Source organism: Saimiri boliviensis, chromosome 6 (assembly GCF_048565385.1).
Source record: "Saimiri boliviensis isolate mSaiBol1 chromosome 6, mSaiBol1.pri, whole genome shotgun sequence".
NCBI classification, from domain to species: domain Eukaryota; kingdom Metazoa; phylum Chordata; class Mammalia; order Primates; family Cebidae; genus Saimiri; species Saimiri boliviensis.
Window position 1 is genome coordinate 55,052,350 of NC_133454.1, and position 24,782 is coordinate 55,077,131.

The 24,782-nt window shown below is 45.1% G+C and overlaps 1 long non-coding RNA gene across 4 annotated transcripts in view; it reads left to right on the forward strand.

Annotated features, from left to right (window-relative positions):
* Window positions 1–24,782, forward strand: part of LOC120364682 (uncharacterized) — a 159,696-nt gene that overhangs the window by 75,612 nt on the left and 59,302 nt on the right. For all 4 annotated transcript variants that reach the window (XR_005579847.2, XR_012518046.1, XR_012518045.1 and 1 more), the window contains exon 2: window positions 18,927–19,032. This is a non-coding gene — a long non-coding RNA (uncharacterized LOC120364682). The remainder of the gene's footprint in view (window positions 1–18,926; window positions 19,033–24,782) is intronic.

The window sequence follows — 24,782 nt, forward strand, 5'->3', positions numbered from 1 at the left end:
GCCATCCAGTGTGTGGTACTTTGTTATGGCAGCCCTGGTCAACTAAAATAGTTAGGATTTGCGTTTGACTGCTACAGCAAAATAATCCAAAAAGCAGTGGCTTAAACCAAATAGAAGTTAAGTTTTTTCTCATGAAGCAGTCTGAACATGGGCATCAGGTCAATGTGGGACTGGGGCTGGGGCTTCACACTTCTGATGTGCTACTCTGCCATCCCCTGGGACAACATTTTTATCTTCCTGATCCTACAGAGCTCCCCATCATGTTTCTGGGTCCACATCTGACCAGCAGGAAGTGGAAGAAGGAGAAGAAAAGGGAGTGACCCTTTTTATAAGAGCAAGAACTGGAATGTACTCATGTCACTCTACTCAGATATGTGTGGACTGAATTTAGTCCCATAACCACATCTAATAACAAGGGAGGTTGGGAAATGGAGTCTTTGTTCTGGATGTCCATGTGCCCAGCTAAAATGTGGGGGTTCAAACATTAAAACAACAAGACGATAGTAACTACCGGGTGACAACCAGCAGTCTCTGCCCTCAAAGAGGCAAGGAAGAACAGGATTGGTCAATTCTCTTGAATAAAGGAAAGGGAAAAGGGAAAGTGGCAAGGAGAAATCAATATGTCAAAAAATTCTGCCTGAAGCTGAGGAACAATAAGACCTGTGCGGACCCCACTCTCAAGTTGCTGCCAAATTCTCCCCATTTCTAAGGAGCACCACTTAAAAACAAGCAATTATAACACAATATGACAATACACGATGGAGTGGAAACTCTTAGGTTTACAACTTTCACTGGAATTGCTCTTAGGAAGAAACCATGTCTGTCTGGAAAAATTTCTTGCTGAGTCACGTGGTAATGGATAGTAAGGGCTTGGAAGCACGGATCAGCAAGATTCCGAGAAAGGAGAGGAATAGTCCAACGGAATCTGCGGAAGAAACATACAGACACTGGACATGATGGAAGGCAAAAGGCAAGACCAAGTCACAGGTGGGAAGGTAGAAAGAGAACTGGTGGAACGATTAGGACAGGACGCTTAAGTTATTTGGGTTCTATAGTGTAACGCTCCCCTACAAAACTTCAGTCAAATCTGCTAAACATGTAAAGACCTTTGTGTGGTGTAAATTTTATGTCTGGGTCATTTCAGGGCAGAATGGGGCATCATTATGAGTTAATGATGTATATGTTTGTTGAATAAATTAGGCAAAAGCAGGACTGAAGTAGAGGTAACTGGAGAAACCATGAGCTAGTACTCCCCTTTAGAACTCCACAAAGAATGGGGCAGACGTGGGAATGGGATTTTAGTCAATTTCTTTTTGTCCCACCCTTTTTTCTTTTTTGAGGCAGAGTTCCACTCTGTCACCCAGGTTGGAGTGCAGTGGTGTGATGTTGGCTCACTGCAACCTCCGCTTCCCAAGTTCAAGTGATTCTCATGCCTGAGCCCCCGGGTAGATGGAACTGCAAGCATCGTCCACCATGTCTGGCTAATTTTTGTATTTTTAGTAGAGACAGGACTTCACCGTATTGGCCAGACTGGTCTCGAACTCCTGACCTTGAGTGATCCGCCTGCCTCGACCTCCCAAAGTGCTGGAATTACAGGCAACACCTTGCCCAGCCTAGTCAATTTCACTGAGTCTCAAAGAGTGAAGCACTTCAGCCAATACCTGGATTATAACTATTGTGGTAGAAACCAGGTATCTGAGCAGACTTCCCTCTGCCCAGGGGAGTCCCAGGAGGTGTTATAGAGGAAGTGACACTTAGGGCTACTTTGAAGAAGGAGTATGTTAGCCAGTAGAAGAGAGGATCTCTCAGCAAAGGGAGGCGGTTTTGTTATAAGGCATTGGAAGGTTTTAAACAGTGAAAGCATGATTGGATCTGGGCTTTAAGAATGTGTTGAAGATTAAAAGTTTTTCCCATGAATGTGAGTGTTCACATCTTCTCTCCTCCTCTGCTCACTAAGGACAACACTGTCTTTTTTTGAAGATCTTCTCCCATATCATGCCCTCTGGGGGATGGTTGTTTTCACCAGCTTGGCTCCTGGGTTTCTGTGAAGCAAAAATCTGTTGAGAGTGGTAGAAAGAGATGGAGAGAAGCCAGGATGGGGACAGGCATTGGGAAGGGCTGATAGCCACCCATGGGAGATGTTGGGGTGTACAAGGTGACTCTTTAAGTAGTGCCCCTTTTCCTTACCTAAATCCTGGAACAATAGAAAATTAAGACCAAAGGCTGGGTGTGGTGGCTCATGCCTGTAGTCTCAGCACTTTGGGAGGCTGAGGCCAATGGATTGCTTGAGTCCGGGAGTTTGAGACCAGCCTGGGCAACATGGCAAAACCCATCTCAAAAAAAAAAAAAAAAAAAAAAAGACAAGGTGTCAGGCTAAATAAAGATGAACTACTATGTTATGAAGGAGTCATTATTGGAGATTGTGACTTTTCATGTTTTCTGTTTTTTTAATTAAAAAGCAAAATAATCAAAAAGAAAAATACAAGTCTAAAGCTAAAATAGCAATAGGTCAAATTGCTGCTGCAGTCCACGGACGTACCTGGTGGATATGCTCCTTCACTGTGAGGCAGGATGTAGTTTCTTTTATTAACCCATGGGGCTTAGCCATTAAGTTATTGAGGAGGTGGCTGTCCCCTCCCTGAGGACTTGTTCTACAGTCTCATTTATCTTTGCATTCTCAGGACCTAGCACAGTGCCTGGCAGAATGGCAGGTGCTCAGTACAAACTTATTTTGAAGGAAAGAAGAGATGAAGGAAGGTAGCCATTTCCTAAGAGAAGAAAAGAGATTAAGAGACAGCACCCTGTCTTCCCTTGGCTCTGGGTTAAACTGCACTTTAACTCATACAGGGAGATGCGGGGAGAAGCCCATGTTTATCTGGGATCTTGAGGAAGGCAGACATTTCCCTCCCTTTACTTCCCATGTTTTTCAAGGTGCCGATCAATTTAGTAGGTTATCACTGTAATTTAAAATGGAACTGAAAATATGAAAGTGCATTATATGTAGCGAGGTAGGCATTGTTTTGTGAAAATTGCTTCGTGTGTGTGTATTTGTACTGGGTTGCTGTGTAAATTGTATATTTTACTATGAGTTGCAATTAAAAATGTCAAAACAATTGACTTCTCCCATTCAGCTGGACTAAATGCCAACTTCTATCTCTTCTCCTGTAAGGGAGTGAATTCTAAATAGTGGGGCACCAGTAATCAAGGAAGGAGGAAAGAAGAGGGCCCTTTAAGCTGAAAATAACAAACCCATTAGTCAACCCTTCGGGGATTGTGGCCAAGGACTCTGTCTTTGGTGTGTGTCGTGTTTTGTAGCAGTGCTTGTCCAAGGCTAGGAAATAAAATTGCCCTTGAGCGACTGGCTGCCGTGATGTCTCCACACCATTGCCAAAGCAGGAAACACAGGAGGTGTGCAGAGTTCGATTTTCCATTTTTCCTGTGTCTGTGGAGCTGGTTCATGTAACCGTGGTGCTGGTGATTGTGGCTAATTGTAGTACTGACATTCTTGTACATTTGAGTTCTTTCCAGTTTTTGTAGGTCTTTCACCTCTGTCTTCTCATTGAATTCTACAACCCTGGGCATAGTCAGCCAGGGCAGGATTGCTTTGGAGGAAACAGACTCGGAGAGGGTGGTCTATGCTCCTGCAGCCACCTGCTGTGTTTCCCAGTCTCAGCTGGGTGCTTTTGGGATTTGAGGGGGCCCGGTGAATAATATCTCTTTCCATGCTGGAATTCAAAGCCTGTTGAAAGACAGAAACACCAGTGAAACTATCAGCTTAATTACAGACAAATGCTGAAATGGAGCAGGATTATGACTACCAAGGGCTCTGACAGACTCCACCACAATTCAGTCCCAGGTAGGATCCAGTCTTTGAGGAATCACTGGTCTCACAAAAACAAAGGTGTTTAGGGATCCAACCAACCAACCAACCAAATCAACCAACCAACAAATGTGAGCTGATGCTAGAGTGGCTGGGGTGCCATTTGTGGCAGCTGGGAACTGAGATTTGATGGCTAAAAGTTGTGGAAGGAGGTCTCTTCCTTCCTTCAGGGATCCTGGGCGGCTGGGGGCAGGAAGCTGGATGGGGCAGAGAGAAGCCAGACTGGTGGGAGCTAGCCCGGATCAGCAGGCATGGGGGAAAAAGAGCCTGAGCCTGGATCTTACAGCTGCACTCTTATGTGTTTACTGACATGTGGAAAAGCTCTAAGGTGGATATACTGAGCCTGGATCCACTTTATGAGCCAAACTCTCAATGGGGGGTGAGGCGGTCTTCATCAGAGGTGCCTTTAGCAAACTCTTTCTGGAAGAAGGCATTCTGAAGTCAAAGGACCCTCACAGCTTAAGATCAAACAATAACCTCGTGAATAAAGGTGACTAAACCCACAAGGAGCCACATTGCTGCGCCCGAGAGTCGGCAGAAACAGTGGACAACAATGAATGCAGATTCAAGGACAGCGGATGGTATTAAATATAGAACAGTTACATGAAAAATGCTTAAAGAGATTAAAATACCAGTTTTTACTGTACCTTTTCTACATTTAGGTATGTTTAGATGCATGAATACTTACCACAGTGTTAACAATTGGCTACAGTATTCAATACAGGAACATGCAGTACAGGTCTGTAGCCTAGGAGCAATAGTATATGCTATACAGCCTTTGTAGAAGGCTGTACTTCCTGGGTCTAGGTGGTCACACAAGGTCAAAATTACTTAGCAACACATTTCTCAGAACATATCCTTTTGTAAAGTGATGCATCACTTAACAAAGCATGATGCATTTGGAAAAAAAGAAAACACTTCTAAATGTCTCATGCATCAAGAAGAAACCTTATCATAAACTTAAAAGTATTTAAAATGGAAATATATATATAAAACAATGGAAATATATATATAATATATATATTATATATTATATAAAAATAAAAATAAATATATAAATATATTTATATATAATTATATATATTTATAGATAAAATTATATATATATTTACATATATATTACATATAAAATATATATAATATATAATATATAAAAATAAATACAAATATATATAAAATAATGGAAATATATATATAAAAACTTGTTGAATGCAGCAAAAAAATGTTTCAAGGGAAATTTATAGTCTTAAATTTTTATATTTTTTTAATTTTATTTTATTTTATTTTTTTTTTTGAGACGGAGTTTCGCTCTTGTTACCCAGGCTGGAGTGCAGTGGCGCGATCTCGGCTCACCGCAACCTCCGCCTCCTGGGTTCAGGCAATTCTCCTGCCTCAGCCTCCTGAGTAGCTTGGATTACAGGCATATGCCACCATGCCCAGCTACTTTTTTTGTATTTTTAGTAGAGACGGGGTTTCACCATGTTGACCAAGATGGTCTCGATCTCTTGACCTTGTGATCCACCCGCCTCGGCCTCCCAAAGTGCTGGGATTACAGGCTTGAGCCACCGCGCCCGGCCAAATTTTTATATTAAAAAAGATGAACATTAGTATTGTGTGTCCAATGTGAGTGGTTGGGAAAAGAACAACAGAATAGGCCTAAAGAAAGCAGTAGGAAAGACACAGTAAAAATATAAGCAGTAGAAGGAGGCAGGTAAAAAAAAAAAAAAAAAAAAAAAAATATATATATATATATATATATATATATATATATATATGCAGTAATCATACAATAGAAAACATTGATACTATAGAAAGACTCCAGAAAGCCAGAAGTTGGCTTTTCAAAAAGAGTAATAAATGGACAAACAGGCCAAGCATGGTGGCTCACACCTGTAATCCTAGCACTTTGGGAGGCCAATGTGGGTGGATCACAAGGTCAGGAGTTCGATACCAGCCTGGGCAACATGGTGAAACCCCATCTCTACTAAAAATATAAAAATTAGCTGGGCTTGGTGGCATGAGCCTGTAATCCCAGTTACTCGGGAGTCTGAGGAAGGAGAATCACTTGAATCCAGGAGGTTGAGGCAGGAGAATTGCTTGAACCCAGGAGGTGAAGGTTGCAGTGAGCCAAAATCACACCACTGCGCTCCAGCCTGGGTGGCACAGCAAGACCCTGATTGGAAAAAAGAAAAAAGACAAACATCTTGTACAACTAGGAGGGAGACAGGGAGGAAGAAAGAGAGAGAAAATGAGAGAGAGAGAGAGAGAGAGAACATTAACAATATAAGTAAAATGGATGTGACTACAGATGTAACAATGTTTAAAAAGATAATATACTGTCAACAAATAATATCATTGATAAATGTGATATTGGGAAAAATGAAAAAATTCCTAGAAAAAGTGTAATTTACTAGAACTGTGTCAAAATAAAATAGAAAATTAGAATATCCCTATAACATTAAAACATCAGTTCCATATGTTTTTATAAGAGAGTTCTACCACACTTAAACAAAAAAATTTAATTGTATTTCATTTTAAATTCTGGGATACATGAGCAGGATGTGCAGGTTTGTTACACAGGTAAACATGTGCCATGGTGGTTTGCTGCACCTATCAACCCATCACCTAGGTATTAACCCCAGCATGCATTAGCTATTTATCCTGATGCTCTCCCTCCCCCTGCACCCCTGACAGGCCTTAGTGTGTGTTGCCCTCTCGATGTCCATGTGTTCTCATTGCTCAGCTCCCACTTACAAGTGAGAACATAAAATGTTTGGTTTTCTGTTTCTGTGTTAGTTTGCTGAGGATAACGGCTTCTAGTTTCATCTCATCCAATGATATCATGAGACATGATCTCATTCCTTTTGATGGCTGCATAGTATTCCATGATATATATGTGCTGCATTTTCTTTATCCAGTCTATCTGGGCATTTGGGTTGATTCCATGTCTTTGCTTGTGACTAGTGCTGCAGTGAACATATGTGTGCGTGTATCTTTCTAACAGAATGATTTATATTCTTTTGCACGTATACCCAGTAATGGGATTGCTGGGTCAAATGGTATTTCTGTTTCTGGTTTTTGAAGAATTGCCACGCCGTCTGCCACAACAGTTCCCATCAACATCTCCCACACCATTCCCACCAACAGTGTAAAAGCATTCCTATTTCTCCACAGCCTCACTAGCATCTGTTGTTTCTTGACCTTTTAATAATTGCCGTTCTGACTGGCATATCACACTTTCAAGGAACAGGTTATAACTGCGATTTTATGAAACTCATCCAGATAGTAGAAAAAGAGGGCACATTCCCCACTTCATTCTATGAAGCTAGTATACCATGACACAAAAACCAGATAAGGACAGATGGTGTGATAATTATACACCTGTCTAAATAATAAACATACTTGCAAAATTCTAAACCAAATGTTAGCAAATTGAGTAAAATAATGATAAAAAGATAAACTTCTACAACAAAGATGTTATTTAAACAAAGGAGAAAAATGTTATGATCTTCTGTACAGAAAAAAGCATTTCACAAAATTAAACACCTACTGATAGAAACTCAGTAAATAGAAATAGACTGGAATTTCTAAACCTGAAAAGAAAAATTGAGAAAAACCCTACTGAGCTTTATGCCAAGTGGGAAAATGTGAGAAGTATTCCCTATAAAATTATAAAGAAGACAAGGTTACCTACTATTACACGTCATCCCTACATGTTATTAGACAGTCTTTCTAGCACAATATGCAGACACATACACACACATACACACACACACGCGTGCACGCACACACACACACACACACACGAGATCAGAAAAGAGGAAACAAAACTGTTGTTACTTCCAATGACATAGTTTCTATACAGGAAATCTAAAAGAATATACACGATCAATTACTTGAAATAACAGAAAATTTAGCAAGAATTTAAGATATAAGATAAATAATATATAGAAGTCAACTGTAGGTCTAGATCTTGGCAACAAACTGGAAAGTTAATCAATGAAAAAAGTACATTAACAACAACAAAAATCTTAAACTACCTAAGGCTAGATCTCATGAAAGTTGTGTAAGATCTGTAAGTAGGCCAGGCGCGGTGGCTCAAGCCTGTAATCCCAGCACTTTGGGAGGCCGAGGCGGGTGGATCACGAGGTCGAGAGATCGAGACCATCCTGGTCAACATGGTGAAACCCCGTCTCTACTAAAAATAGAAAAAACTAGCTGGGCGTGGTGGTGCGTGCCTGTAATCCCAGTTACTTAGGAGGCTGAGGCAGGAGAATTGCCTGAGCCTAGGAGGTGGAGGTTGCGGTGAGCCGAGATCGCGCCATTGCACTATTGCACTCCAGCCTGGGTAACAAGAGTGAAACTCCGTCTCAAAAAAAAAAAAAAAAAAAAAAGATCTGTAAGTAGATTTGGTGATGGATTCTTAGATACGATGCCAGAAGCACAAGCAGTGGGAAGAACAAATGAATACGAGGGACTTCATCAAAAGCTAAGACTTTGATGCATCAAGCGATATTATCAAGAACGTGAAAAGATAACCCGCAGAATGGCAGAAAAATATTTTCAAATCGTATCTCTGATAAGGGCTTAGTATCGAAAGAATTTAAAGAACTCCTGCAACTCAACAACTAAAAGATAATCAAATTGAAAAATGAACAGGGGCCGGGCGAAGTGGCTCACACCTGTAATCTCAGCACTATGGGAGGCCATGGCAGGCAGATCATTACCATGACCAGCTAATTTTTCTATTTTAGTAGAGACAGGATTTCACCATGTTGGTCAGGCTGGTCTTGAACTTCTGAACTGAATTGATACACCTGCCTTGGCCTCCTGAAGTGCTGGGATTACAGGTGTTAGCCATTGTGCCCAGCCTTCTCCAGAAATTTTATTTTATTTTTTTAAGAGATGAGGTCTTGGTCTATTGTCCGGGCTGGAGTACAGTGGCATGATTACATCTCACTGCAGCCTTTGTCTCCTGGGCTCAAGCAATCCTCCCACCTTAGCCTCCCAAGTAGCTGGGACTTCAGGTGTGTATTACCACACCTGGTTAGTTTATTTTTTATTTTTTATAGAGATAGGGTCGCACTGTCTTGCCCAGACTGGTCTCGAACTCCTGGGCTCAAGCAATCCTCCTGCCCCAGCCTTCCAAAGTGCTGGCATTACGGGTGTGAGTCATCATGCCTGGACTCTTCCAAAAATCAAAAGCTGCATTAGGCTACTTAGTCCTGAAACTGGCAGATTTGTTCTTCTTTCCTTCCAGATCCAAGGCCTCTGCCACAAACATGCTCCTCCAGATTTGTGTTAGTTTGTTTTCATGCTGCTGACAAAGACATACCCAAAACTGGACACAAAAAGAGGTTTAGTTGGACTTGCAGTTCCACAGGGCTGGGGAGGCCTCAGAATCATGGTGGGAGGAGAAAGGCACTTCTTATCTGGTGGCGGCAAGAGAGAAATGAGGAAGAAGCAAAAGCGGAAATCCCTGATAAACCCATCAGATCTCATGAGACTTATTCACTCTCACAAGAATAGCATGGGAAACACCAGCCCCATGATTCAGTTACCTCCCCCTGGGTCCCTCCACAACATGTGGGAATTCTGGCAGATACAATTCAGTTTGAGATTTGGGTGGGGCATAGCCGAAGCATATCAAGATCCTTGGCCAGGAAGCACAGGAGCCTGAGCCTGTCTTTGTATCTGTTGGAGCTGGAGGTACTGCAGCAGCACTGCATGCCTTGCGTCTGGCATTGTTCAATCCAGATGTCAGTGGGGACAGAAAGAACAACCCAGAATCCTGGAACAAGGTGGGTCCCAATGACCAGTACAAGTTCTGCTCAGGGAATGTGGTGATGACTGGGGAAGGGATGCCCTTGGGGCTCTGGGTCACAGAAGTACAAATGCCCCTGAAAGGGCAGCCTGGGGAAACCTGCTCCATGTCCCGGGTTTTGTGTCTCCAGGTGGAGAATCTGCAGCTAGTGCAAGCAGCCTGGCCCTTCTCCTCCTCACTCCTCCCTGTAGGAACAGCTTGTGATTGTCCAATCAGCACTGCATTATTAGGTTTCCCTTTTCTCCTGAGCTTACAAGGGTTGGTTCTGAAGTCCACACAAAGGGTTGAACTCCCGTAGGAAGTGATAATAGGACAACATGGCACCTCTATGACTGGCCCAACACGGCCACTTCCCCTCCCAAGTGGTGCAGCTGAGCAATAGACGAGATAAGTGGCATATCTTAGGTGCCATTCTGAACAATGTTGATTTTTATTTTTGTTATTATTATTTTTTATTTTATTTTTTTTATTTTTTATTTTTTATTTTTTTTTCCTTGAGATGGAGTTTCGCTCTTGTTACCCAGGCTGGAGTGCAATGGCACGATCTCGGCTCACCACAACCTCCGCCTCCTGGGTTCAGGCAAATCTCCTGCCTCAGCCTCCCGAGTAGCTGGGATTACAGGCATGCACCACCATGCCCAGCTAATTTTTTGTATTTTTAGTAGAGACGGGGTTTCACCATGTTGACCAGGTTGGTCTTGATCTCTTGACCTCGTGATCCACCCGCCTCGGCCTCCCAAAGTGCGGGGATTACAGGCTTGAGCCACCGCGCCCGGCACTATTTTTTATTTTTTTGAGACAGAGACTCTCTCTGTCGCCCAGACTGGAGGGCAGTGGTATAATCTCTGCTTACTGCAATGTCCACCTTCTGGGTTCAAGTAATTCTCCTGCCTCAGCCTCCCAAGTAGCTGGGATTACAGGCACTTGCCACCACACCTGGCTAATTTTTTTTTTTTAAATTTTTTATTTTTTTATTTTTAGTAGAGAAGGGGTTTTGCCGTATTGGCCAGGCTGGTCTCAGACTCCTAACCTCAGGTGATCCACCCACCTCAGCCTCCCAAAGTGCTGGGATTACAGGCATGAGACACCACGCCTGGCCGGGAAAATGTTGATTTTTAAACATCAGGACAAAGCTCAGCTCAGCAAGATGCCCACACTGTAAGAGGCACTTCAGGTCTCTGGGTTCACAGACTCACTCTAGGGCAAACACTTGCTGGGTCAGAGGTGAGCATAACTGCTCACCCTATTGAAACTGACCCTTTCCCCTCTTTCTGAGTTCAAAGATTTGAATTCATGTAAGTGAAGTGCTCATGTGATGAGCTACACTGTATTTACCTTTGCAATTCCTGGCCATAACGACTCATCAGTGTCTTCTTGGAGGAGTAAAAAAAGTTGTTCTTGGCTGGACGTGGTGGCTTATGCCTGTAATCCCAGCACTTTGGAAGGCTGAGGCTGGCGGATCACTTGAGGTGAGGAGTTCGAGACCAGCCTGATCAACATGGTGAAAGTCTGTCTCTACTAAAAACACAAAAAATTTACCTGGGCATGGTGGTGGGCACAGGTAACCCTAGCTACTCGGGAGGCTGAGGCAGGAGAAGTGCTTGAACCCGGGAGGCAGAGGTTGGAGTGAGCCGAGATTGCTCTGCTGCACTCCAGCCTGGGTGACAGAGTAAGACTCCGTCTCAACAAAACAAAAAACAAACAAACAAAAACCCCCCAAAAAACCCAGCTGCTGTCTTACAGTCTCAGGAACCTGGCAAGAAGACCTCTGAGGAGCTTTGTGCATCAACCCCAAGGGTCAGAGGGGGTCTGCCACCTTCTGCAAGGTATAGGTTAGAAGCCAGACTGGAAAATGATGATGGCAGGGATTGTTCAATACACTTGCAAGACTTGTGGGAGCTCCCGGGTGGGCGGAGGTGGGATAAGGGAGAAGTCAGAAAGGGAAAGGAAGAGCGGGAGTCGGGGGAGCAGTGTCAAAGTCAAGAACCCGGGACAGTTCCTGGTTTTGGCAGCTGGGAGGTCCCTGGTGAACACAGCAGTGTGGTTTTAGTATATTGATGAGGGCAGAAGACTGTAGTGTTGAGGAGTAAATGGGAGGAGGTAAATGGGCAAATGTAGGTTAGAAAGGAACACAGAGTGGTAGGAAGGAAAGGTGGGAAGGAAAGCAGCATGACAGGAGAGGGAGACTTGCACTCTCCAGCTGGGAGCCTGACAGGCCCCTGATTAGCATGAAAGGAATGAGTGAGTGAAGGAGGACATGAATAACATACAGAGCTCTGGTGGTTAAGAGGAAGGAGCTGATGGGAAATATTAAAGATGGGGCAGCACTTTAGAGAGGGCCGAGGTAAACTTTTAAGAGAACTGTGGGGGTTACAGTCTTGTCCAGTGTCCAGGTCTCCATCAAGAGGCTGAGCAGGCAGCCCTAGAGGAAATCACCGTGGTAGCTGCAGCCCAGGGCTGGAAGGTCCTGGCTGGAGCTGGCAGGAAAGCTGGCTGACAGGTGGCTGGAGGCAGCAACCCAGAGGCTGAGTTGTAATCAAGAAGGGTGTAATCAAGGAACGTGTGAGGGTTCAGTGTGGTTGAACGATGAACGGGGGACTGAAGGCCGAAGGTGGGGGCACTGGGGGCAAATCTGGAGTGGCAGGTGAGGTGAGAAAGTGTGGGAGGCCTGACGTGTGCGGGTGCCCATGGGCAGCTGGGTGTGGACATCACAGAGCAGCATCTTCCCTCCCTGAGATGCCTCCACACGGGACTGTTCTGTCTTTGCTTGGAACCTCCTATGGTTACAGCAGGTTTTGCTAAAACTGGGGATTGGCAGGCCCGGCACTTGGACCGTCGGGAAGGAGCTGGGAGATCCAAATTATTTCACCCACTTTTCTCCCCCACCAGTCACGGAGAAGGTAACTGCTTATTTTCTTAATCTGCATACACATCCTGTAATTTATCGTCCAAGTTGGGACACCTTTGAGTGTGGAAGGGTATGCTATTAATAATTATGCCAGGAGAGCAGGCATAAGCTGGGACTGTCCCAGGAAAAGGGGCCATATGATCTACCTACAACCCCTAATAGTAGATTTTCTGATAAAAGCTAAAATTGAAGTTTTGGCTTAGATCCAAGGCTAAGGTGTGGCCCCACCGTCTACTCTAAATCTAAACCTTGGAAGGCACATGCAGACCCGGACTGTCCCTCTTCTTTGCAGTCAGCTGGGGAACACCTGCTGGCCTGGGTGAATGAGGTGTAGAGAATGGTGGGTGTTCCCATAGGGTGTGGCTAGGGTGTGGCTAGGGTGCTGCTCATGTATGTAAACCACATGCAGACAAGAAACATATGAGGGGCCTCCCGGCCTGAACTCAGGAAGTGAATGAGGAAGTGGGGAGTGGGCAGGAGGTCGAGCCACACCTCCTGCAGTGACCCTGTTCTCCAATAAAACCTTGCCCAATGATGTCACACTCCAGTGTATTCTATTAGGCACAGAGGAGTGAGGCGGGAGGGTTTCCTGCTGCATTTACCTGCTTAAGGAAAGAGAATAGAGGTTCCAATCTTGACGGGAGTGATGGGCACCTGTGAAGTTCTTTCTCCCATGCCAGCCACTGTGAGGCTTGTTTCAGGCCCCCACTGCACGTGTGGGTTACTGTTGAAGCTTTTTCTCCCACCGCTTGGCAAAGCTGGCCTCAGAAAACAGGCCTCCTCATCAGGCATCACAGGTTGAGAGAAGAGGCCAGGATCAGAATTTTAAAAACAATTCCCAAGCTAAAAATTATACAAAGAGAAAAAAGATGAAGGAAACACATAAAAACGGCTAACAAATGATTTCAGTACTTTGATTTGTAGGCTCGTGGATGATTTTATTTATTTGTTTATTTTATTTTACTTTTTTTTTTTTGAGATGGAGTTTTGCTCTTGTTGCCCAGGCTGGCATGCAACGGCGCAATCTCGGCTCACCGCAACCTCCTGGGTTCATGTGCCTCTCCCGCCTCAGCCTCCTGCGTAGCTGGGAATACAGGCACGCGCCACCACGCCTGGCTAATTTTGTATTTTTAGTAGAGGTGGGGTTTCTCCATGTTGGTCAGGCTGGTGTCGATCTCCTCTTGCCCTCAGCTGATCTGCCCGCCTCGGCCTCCCAAAGTGTTGGGATTACAGGGGTTAGCCACCGTGGCCGGCCTCTATTTTTACTTTTTAGAGATGAGGTCTTGCTATGTTGCCCAAGCTGGTCTTGAACACCTGACCTCAAGTGATTCTCCTGCCTCCCAAAGTACTGAATTATAGGTGTGAGCCACCACACCCACCCTAATGTAGGTGATTTTTAACATTTATAAATTTCAGTGTTTTCCAGTTTATGAAAATGAGTACTATTTTTTATATTGGAAAAACATTTTTAAAATTCCTCCCCTGGTTACCCTTTAACTGCAATAAGCTCATTAAAATGGCTTACAGAGAATGTCATTACCAGCTGAATCTTACCCACTTTTTCTGGAAGGAGATTCATGCCTGTTACTGTTACTCCCCAGGATTGCTGTATGTCCTGGTCATACATCACTTTCAACCCAGATCCCAGACTAGTACACTTGCCATTCTGTAAAGGAGAATATTTGGGGAAGTGCCCAGTCTCCAGAAGCTTTTTCTGTTGCAAATGACAGAAAACCTGTTTTAACTTGGTTTAGGCAAAAAAGAGAATTTCTTGGCCTAGGAATTATGTTAGTTTCAGGTGAGGCTACACCCAGGGCTCTAATGATTGAATAGGAACCCAGTTTCTCTTTCTCACACTTGGCTCCTCCTTATCGGTTGGCTCCATCCTCAAACCAGCATTCTCATCATGGCACCAATATGGCTGCTAGCGGCTTCCGGGGAGTCCCTTTCCGGGGAGGATCAAGTGACTTCTGTTTCAACGACTTGAATGGATGAGGTGCTGGCATTGGTCAGAAGGAAAGGGTTCTCTGGGGTTTTTAGTGCTTGGCTTAAGCCCACATGCCTCTCTCCTCACCCTTTACTTCTGGAAGCAGAGAATGGGCATTCATTCTCCAGGAGAGCCCGTAGACTGAGGATGGGGGAGGAGAAAATTGAGCAACAATGATCAAAGCAGGCGAGAAAGGGGCTGGGCAACAAAAAATGAGAAAAATCCTCATACTTGGACATGACAATAGATAATAGGAGTACTGGGGCTGCAAGCTCAGCCATCATATCTCAAGGCCCAGGGCACAGAGACAGGCAAGTGAGTTCTGGTCCATGGAGGAAAAGGACTGGGCTGCTGGGGTGGGTACTTTGAGTTGGCATGGAGGATAGATCTGAGACAGCATAGCTGGGGCAAACATCAAGGTTAGTTGGAAAAAAATGAAGTTTTAATAAATGAATTCACGTATGCATTCATATATTCAATAGTATTTGAAAGGTCCACTCTATGCCACACACTCTGTTAGTGGAGGATTGGATTTGTGCAAAGGGCTCATATATGTTGAGAACCAAACAGAAACTCTCAAATGATGAGGCAGCAGGGTGCTACAGCAGGGCAAGGCGGGGTTGTGGAAAACCGGAGACTGAATACCCTGCCTGACCGGCCAGTCTATTTCCAGTACTAGTTAACTGTTATCAAGAGAAAGTGCCAGGGAAATATTGACACGTCTTCCCTCTAAACTCCCCCAAATCTGTATTTTTATATGAGATCAATTTTTACATGTTAACATGTAATGCAAAGTTTTAAATGGCTATAAAGTCCAAACAAAACATATCTAAGGGCCAGATTGCTTCCTCTGGCCAGGCTAGATGATCTATAAGGTCCTTCTGGCTTAATTAGTCCTTGAGGCCCTAGCAGAGGGAGGTAGGTGGCAAGGAAAAGACGGTGGCATTTCCATTAGAAGCTGAACAAACAAACAAACAAACAAACAAAAAACAAAACCCCAAATGCAAGAAGATAGATGCATGCAGAGCTGGAGTAGTCTGGCAACAGGGTCCTGCTTTCCATGTTTTCTGCAGGCTGCCTATGTCCACCTCTTCCCTCCACACCCGCTGACATTGCCCGGTCTCCATTCAGCTGAAACAGTCTGCGTCTATGTCAAAATGGTGGGGAGGTGCATCCAGAAGAGTGTATACTGTTGAGTAGAAAAAGCAAGTGGCTCTCCCTCAGCTCATACAACACAATGACCAACCAGATGTCTGTGACCAAATGTGTGGAGTTTCCTCCCCACAGCAGGCAAGCAATGAATTCTGCAGTGGACATCAGTTGGGTGTCGTCCAATTCAATTCTGACCCTACCTTCCAGGAGACAGTGTAAGACCCCACAGGTTGAGGGCTCCATCCCATAAGACTGCTTCTACTTCAGACATTGGTTGCAATTCTGGGCCTCTAGAACTCCTGACCTACCTATTTCAAGCTGAGTCTCTCACAACCCCCTCTTTGGGTTCAATTAGTTTGCTACAGCAGCTCACAGAGCCTAGGGAAATTTATTTACATTTACTTGTTGATTACAAAGCCTAGTTTAAAGGATGCAAATAAACAGCAAGATTAAGGTAAGGTCTAGGGAGGGCCTTGGAGGATCCTGAGTGCAGAAGCTTCTATCCCTGTGGAGTTGGGGTATGTCACCCTCCTGGAAAGTGGATAAGGTCTTGTTCACCTTACTGTAAACCTCTCTGTGTCCAGCTGTCCAGAAGCGTCCCTGACCCTATCCTCTTGGGCCTTTTGTGGAGACTTCATTGGATAGGCATGATTGACAACTGTGCAGAAATGTGACTGGGCAAAGGGTATGATCTACTACTAATAGGCTGAGTTGGTAAACCCAGCAAGGCCTGCCTGTCCTGTTTCTTCTTGATCTCTGTATAGCATTCCTTCCTCCAAGATATGGGGCAGGACCCCTCCTGAAATGGAAGTCTTATGACCTACAATCAATAAGCTAGGTCCGGGAATTTATTTATGGCTAGCTCCCTGACAGAAAGGTGGGATGGAGGGTAGGGCCTGCCTTGGGGAAAACTAGGAGCAGGTCAAAGCAGGGCAGGAAAAGCTCAGAAAGATTGATTCTGTCTTCTGAGGTCTGCTTCTGAGGTCTAAAGTGCCCCAACATTATAACAAGGGCAATAGGAACTATGAGCCAGGAATCACCAATAAAAACAAAGCCCTTCTAGGGATGGTGCTGAAGGAAGGAACTCCCCAAAAGGGAAGCTACTTCATTTTCATGCATGCATCCATCCATGAATCTATCCATGCATCCATATATTCATCCATCCATCCATCCTCCATCTATGCATGCATGCATTCATGCATCCATCTAGCCATGCATTCATGCATCCATCTATCCATCCATCCATGCATCCATATATGCATGCATCTATCCATCCATCCATGCATCCATATATCCATCCATCCATCCATCCATGCATCCATATATACCCATCCATCCATCCATCCATTCATCCATCCATGCATCCATGTATCCATCCACCATCCATCCATGCATCCATATAGCTATCCATCCATCCATGCATGCATCCATATATCCATCCATCCACCATCCATGCATGTATGCATCCATTCGTCCATGCATGCATGCACACATCCATCTGGCCATCCATGCATGCATGTATCCATCCATCCATGCATCCATCATCCATGCATCGATGCATCCATCCATCCACCATGCATCCATCTGTGCATGAATGTACCCATGCATTCATCCATCATCCATACACCCATGCATCCATCCATCCATGCATCCATCCATCCCTTCATTCAGCCATCCATTCATCCATCCATGCATCTATATATCCCTCCATTCATCCATCCATCCATCCATCCATCCATCCGTCCAGCCAGCCAGCCAGCCAACCAGCCAGCCACTGGTTTATAAACTGTTGAATGCCAATTTATGTTTTATACTACTAGGCACCAGGGACCCTACCAGCAATGGTCTTTTATTCAGAGCCCCCAGGTGCTTCATAGAATACAAATTCTTCTGCTAACTGGTTAAATTCTGATGATAAAGACATTTTTGCAACTTGCTACATCTTCATAATTGTTTTGTTACTGGCCAGGATGCATCTGTCTCAAGAAGGAGCTGCAACTCTCAGGAGCATTCAGAGCACCAGCTTATCCAAACATGCAGTGACTTAGGGACCCTTTCAGCTTGCAATTCCTCCTTGATGTTTTGTGAAGGCAAATTTTCCCCATTTTCAGGCCTTCCAGAAAGGTCAGTTGATGGGTGTGGGGCCCATAGAGAATTTACACTACTGGCAAATAGCAGTTCTTTGGAGGGCGATTTTAGAGGTCACAGCAGATACAAGAACCTAGTTGACTTATAATCCCTGTCTCCATTCATTCCATCAAGGAGGTCACTGAATAAGGTTTTGTCATGTCACTAAAAACAGCCTTCCTTGGGCAGGGAAAAATTCACCATCCTGCTCACAGATCACCTCTGGCTACCTGTCTTGCTTCCAGGGAGGGAATGCAGGGTGAGGTTTGAGGGATGGACCCTAGGGGTTGTCTTGGATATGACAGTCTCAAGTCTAGCAGGTGGTACTCAGAGCTTCCACATTTTCTTTCCTTTATGTGTGGTTCCCAGGGCCAGAAGACCCTAAGCTCGTGTCCTGTTGTGTGAATGGTGTCAAACTATGGAGGGCCACATTCCTGTTTCAGTCCAGGTTGACCATGAGGCCTCACTGGGGCTCCATCTAAGCTCATTAGCACCAGCACCCACGTGGGTGCCAGGCAGCTGTGTCTGGTTTCTAGTGCTTCCTGGTAGCTCTTAGTAATTAGAGATTCCCAAGTGGGGTGTTAGGAATGGGTTCCAGGTATGCAGAGGTATTGACTGATCTTGGTGGAGCCCGGGGTGTACGAGTTCCCAAGCCTTTCACCTATAGCGCTGACCAGCTTTGTCTGTTTACCCCAGAGTGCCCTCAAAAGTGTTGTTTTCTATGCATGTTAATATAGAAAAGTTTGGAGGATACTGTACTCATTGTCTCTAATCAGATAGCAGCTGAGTATCCCATCCTATTTGGCTGGCCTAGTAAGGACCAGGCTGAGCACCAGTCTAGACCAGAGATGCTGAAGTTTCATGTGTATGAGAATCTCTTGGGGAGCTTATTTAAAATGCAAATCCTCAGTCCCCAGTCCCAGAGGGTCTGATTCTCTGAGTTGGAGGTGGGGTCGAGGTATCTTCTGCCACCACTAGCTTGGGGACCCCACTTAGAGAAGATCTCGCTGACGTGCTTGTCCTCTCTTTCATCCTCTCTTTCTTTCAGCTTTTCCTGAGGCTCTTCTTGATGCACAGGGACCTGTGTTGATCCTTGGAGCTGCAAAGCTAAAATGACACTTGAAAGACGGAACAAGTGATTACAAGGCAGTGTGGTGAGTGCCAGAGCATTCTGAGAACTCCAAAGAGACTGGGAGGCCTCCCAGGGAGGAAGGCACCTATTGGCTGGTCTGAAGGAACAGAGAGGAGAGGAGGCTGCAGGGGCAGGAGAGACCTCAGTGGGTGGAGGCAAGCACGGCTGTTCTTTCTGAGCGGGGTAGTGGGTGGGCTGGGACAGTCTGGGGAGAACCTTGCACACAAGCCTGAGGAGCTTGCATTTTGCTTGGAGAGTGACGAGGCGGTAATGGACTGGCATGACCAGGCTTAAGCAGGAAATGACTGGGATTGAGCCATGGGACTCAGGCTGACCCAGGCTCCAAGTGTACTAGACTCTGACCCTGGTGGCTCCAAGACTTGGGAAGGTTGCTTATGCTTTTTGAGCCTCTGTTGCCTCATAAGTAAAAGTGAGTGTGTTATAGAACTCAACTAGGTCTAGTTGCCTGGTATAGTAAAACTAGACATCCACACTGAGGTTTTGCAGTGGGAGAAAAGAAGGTGTTTCTTTTCAGGGCACCCAGCAAGGAAATGCTCATGCTGAAATCCTGGCCTCCTAGATGGCTGGTAGGTAAGCGTTTTTAAAGGCAGGGGTAAATTTCAGGAAAGCAGAAGTTACAGCTGAAATCATGAGTGAATACAAGGAGACTTGGTTTTGGCTCTAAAAGGGTTGGCTATCGTGAGGCAGGGCTTATAGGTCATAGAGAGATTCAAAGTTTTCTGATTTGCAATTGGTTAAGGAAGAGAAGTTTTATTTAAAAATTTGGGATCAGGGGCCAGAGAAGAATGTTAGCTCTGGCTCGTGGGTGTGAATCCCTTCAGGCCACTCAGGAAGAAATTTAGAACTAAGAACAGTAGTCAGTTTGGTCCCCGCTTCCCCCTTATCTGAGGTCTGTGTGCTGTTGGATCTGTTTGGTGGGGGTCCAGATGTTTGAAAAACAACTCAGGGACGTATGTTAAGATGGTATATCTTTAGTTTCTATAGGGAACCAAACATCTGACCCTAACTTTCTGGGCTGTTGTTTTTAGTTACTATTACCCTCTTGCTTATCAAGTTATTTGTTTACATCTCAGGACTAGCTAGGTCCCTAAAGTTTCTCTTGAAGGAATTCAAGATTTGCCTTTATTTCCATGCTTGGGGAGCCTGCAGGTCCCTAAAAAAGGGGTCCCTGCTCCGTCTCAAGGGTAATCATATCTAATTATAGGGTCACTGGAAGATTAAATGGCATGGCATATGAGAAAGCTTTTGGCGCAGTGCCTGACATCTAGTGATCATCAATAAAATAATACCCCTTACATTCCCTAGCCATATGACTGGCAGCCAGTAGGCAGGGGGAGGGGCTGAGTGAGGGTCTCTGGGCAAAAGCTGGTAGAAGGCTGTCTCTCTAGGCCTGGACAAAGGGAATATGGGTGGATGGAGGGCTGGAGGTTCTGTGGGGAGGGTCACTGGCACAGCAGATAAATAAATGGATGTGGAGGTCTGGGGCATCCTCTGTATCTGGAAGGAGATGGGGACACGGGGTGGATTTGAGGTCACCCTGGGAGGGATTGGCATGAGAAGTGGGTCTAGGACAAAATTCTGGAGAACAACGTATTTGAGGAGCTAACTGAAGAGAAGTCAGAAAAGGAATATAGGGAGAAGCAGGAGGGGCCACATCATGCAAGCTGAGGGCATGGCCGTGGCTGGCAGCGCGCACTGTGGAGCAGTTGGCAGGAGGCTTGCACAACTGGACCAGGCTCCAAAGGTCATGGCGGTCTTTGTGGTCCGGTTGGAAAAGCAAGGGCCCCGAGGGCACTGGGCAGACTCTTGAGAAGATTCAAGATCATGGGAGGAGGGCTTAAAAAAATGAAGTGCTGTGTGCAGTTTCCATGGCATGGGGAAGGGGCCATCGGCCTGAGAGTGGCTTTGAAGTGGGGAGGGGGAGAGGAGGGAGGTAAGAGGCAAAGGCTGAAGGTTTCATGGGTGGGTCAGGCAGGGAGTTAGTGGGGGCTGCCTGGGGGGTCCCAGTTGTCTCTGAAGGAGGAAATACTTGAGCTGGAGCTTAACAGAGGGAAAGCATCAAACAGACAGGTCAAAGGGCATTCCGGATTAGGCTGAAGAGGAAAAGGAGGGATGAGGTGTGGAGGTGGAAAACTGGCTAGAAAGGGAGGGGCTGAATTGCACAGAGATGGCCTGACAGCACAGGACACGCACAGCCGTGAGTGACAGCGTGTTGATGGCCAGGTCTCATCACTCCTGAAGGGCTGGGGCCCTGTAGGCCAAGAGGTGGCACCGGGGGCCGGAGAGCCCTTCCAGCGTACTCAGGTGGCATGGCAGCCATGGGAGCAGGGCGGAGCCCCTCCTTGCAGAGAGGAGGCAGGGGCTGAGTCATTCAAACCTTAAAATATTGTTCAAGGTTCAGGAATGAACGATAGTTTGCCCTTCTCCTTCTCTCTACTCCTGGGTTTGTTGTTTGTTCTGGTTCCCCCCCACCCCCCCCTGCCACTCCTCCCCACAACCCACAGTCTCTGGAGACTGAGCCAGGGTCTCCATGTTGCAGTTACATCTTGTCGATTTAATTTGGCCCCCTTAATAAACAGAGGGTGGGGCAGAGGCTTCGAGGGAAGGATGGAATTAAAACCACATCCTGGAGTAACGAGATCTCCGTTTGGCCTCCTTCCCTTCTTTTCCCACTCCCAGGCTCTGCTCCTCTACCCTCCTTTCTTGGAGAGAAGCACAGCTCTGCTTGCCTCATGGAAGTCAGTGGGAAAATTCTGTTCACATTCCATATATAGTCACCACTCAGGATGTGGGGGGATTGGCTTCAGTACCCCTCGCAGATATCAAAATCCACAGATGTTCAAGTTCCTGATATAAAACGGTGTCATGTTTGCATGCAGCGTCCTGTGTACCTTAAATCACACATCCTCTTGTGTACTTTAAATCATCTCTAGATTACTTAGAATACCTAACACAATGTGAATGCTATGCAAATAACTGTTATACTGTATTGTTTACAGAATAATGACAAGGAAAAAAGTCTGTACATGTTCAGTACAGATGCATTTTTTTTTCCAAATATTTTTCAATCCTTGGTTGAATCTATGGACACAGAATCCATGCATATGGGGGCTGACTCTATAACCTTGTTGGCATAAACCAGTTCCACAGTGAGAGAGCTTCGAGGAGAAGAATCTGTTTATGAAAGTATTTATAATTGTGTTTGGATGACTGCAGGCTTGCTCTTGGGCAGAGCAGAGCTGGGCTATAAAACAGGGTGGGAAGATTTTCCCATTAATGGAAAACTCCCTGTTTGCCCTGACCCTTGGAGAAGGGAATGGAAGAAAGCTTCTGAGTGATGTGGCCTTTGGGAGACTTCATGAGAGGGAAAAGCCAGGGAGCAGATCTGAGCTGCTAAGAGATGATCTGTACAGGAACTGACTTGTAATAAAATCAAATTTCAATTCTCCAGGGTTGGCATTTACGACTCAAGATTGGCTTCTGAAGTCTCATTTGTCTTCCGGGATTCTGCTTCCCTTGGCTCTCTCAAGCCTGCGGGGCTCTATGGCCACTCCCTGCTGGCTTTAGGTGGCTGACCCAGCCCAGGTTTGAGCTCGGATCATTGCCTCAATTTCCCTAGATACCACTGAGTCAAGATTAGGGTACTTAAAATATTGTTCAAGGTTTAGGAATGACAAAGGAGAAATAAACACAGAAAGTAGCATGAAATCAGTTCAGGTACCAGGGACAAGGATGCTGCTTCTTCACTGGAGAGTCTCCCTCCTGCCCAGGGCTCTCTCCCTGGCTCTGGCCCTCCACAGAGGCTACCTTTTCCCACCTCTCCTGTCCCTGGGACGTAGCTTTGCCTTGGGGGCCCCAAAGAACAACTTCCTCAAACAACATCAAATAAGCCCATGGAAGGGAGAAACACAGTGACACAAGCTTGGTTGGCCACTGTAATCCTTCTTTAGCCATTTTCCTGGACTTTGGGGTGTTCACACTCCTTGGCTTCAGTGGCAGCAGAAGGTCATGAGGCGATTTGTTAGGACAGGGTCTCCATTGTTGCATCTTGTTTTTTTTTTTCTGAAACAGGGTCTCACTCTGTCACCCAGGCTGGAGTACAGTGGCACAATTTCAGTTTACTGAAAACTCTGCCTCCTGGGTTCCCGCAACTCTCCTGTTTCGGCTGCCTGAGTTGTTGCAAATGACAGGATCTCATTCTTGCTTATGGCTGAAGAGTACTCCCTTGTGCATATGCATCACACTTTCTTTATCCATTCACTTATTGATAGATGCTGATATGGTTTGGCTGATATGGTTCCGTTTGGGAATAACTGAATCATCCTTCAGTTATTCTACCACAAGAACAGTGTGGGGGGAATTTCCATACTGTTTTATAAGAGGAAACCCTTTTGCTTGGCTCTCTCATTCTCTCTTGTCTGCTGCCGTGTAAGACATGCCATTTGCCTTCTGCCATGATTGTGAGCCCTCCCCAGCCACGTGGAACTGTGAGTCTATTAAACCTCTTTTTCTTTATAAATTATCCAGTCTCAGGTATGTCTTTATCAGCAGCATGAAAACGGACTAATACAGACACTTAGGTGCTTCCAGATCTTGGCTGTCATGAATAATGCTGCAGTAAACATGGGAGTGCAGGTATCTCTTCAATACACTGATTTCTTTTAGGCATATACCAGCAGTGGGATTGCTGGATTCATATGGTAGCTCTATTTTAAGGAACCTGCAAACTGTTTTCCCATAGTGGTTATACTAATGTGCATTCCTACCAGCAGTGTGCAAGGGCTCCTTTTCCTCCACAGCCTCGCCAGTCATTTGTTATTGCTTGCCTTTTGGATAAAAGCCATCTTAACATGGGTGAGATGCTATCTCATTGTAGTTTTGATTTGTGTTTCTCTGATGATCAGTGATGGTGAGCACCTTTTAATATGCCTGTTTGCCATTTGCATGTCTTCTTTTGCGAAACGTCTGTTCAGATCTTTTGCCCATTTAAAAACAGGATTATTAATTTTTTCCTATTGAATTGTTTGAGCTCTTTATATATTCTGGTTATTGAACCCTTGTTCTGTTGGTTGTTGCTTCACTTACTGATCGCTTCCTTTGTTGCACAGAGCTTTTTAACTTGATGTGATTTCAGTTGTCCATTTTTGCCTTGGTTGTCTGCATGTGCTTGCGGGGTATTACTCAAGAAATCTTTGCCCAGTCCAATGTCCTAGAGAGTTTCCCCAGTGTTTTCTTATAGGGGTTTCATAGTTTGAGGTCTTAGATTTAAGTCTTTAATTCATTCTAATTTAACTTTTGTACATGGTGAGAGACAGGGGTCTAGTTTCATTCTTCTGCACGTGAATATGCTGCTTTTCCCACACCATTTATTGAAGAGACTCTTCTTTCCCCAGTGTACGTTCTTGCTACTTTTGTCAGAAATGAGTTCACTGTAGGTGTGTGGATTTGCGTCTGTGTTCTCTATTCTGTTCCATTAGTCTGTGTGTCTGTTTTTATGCTAGTACCATGCTTTTTTGGTTACTGTAGCTCTGTAGTATAATTTGAAGCCAGGTAACGTGATTCCTCCGGTTGTGTTCTTTCTGCTCAGGATGGCTTTGGCTATTCTGGATCTTTCGTGGTTCCATATAAACTTTTAGGATTTTTTTTTCTATTTCTGTGAAGAATGTTATTGGTATTTTGATAGGGATTACATTGAATTTGTAGATTGCCTTGGCTAGTGTGGACATTTAAAAAATCTTGACTCTTCCAACC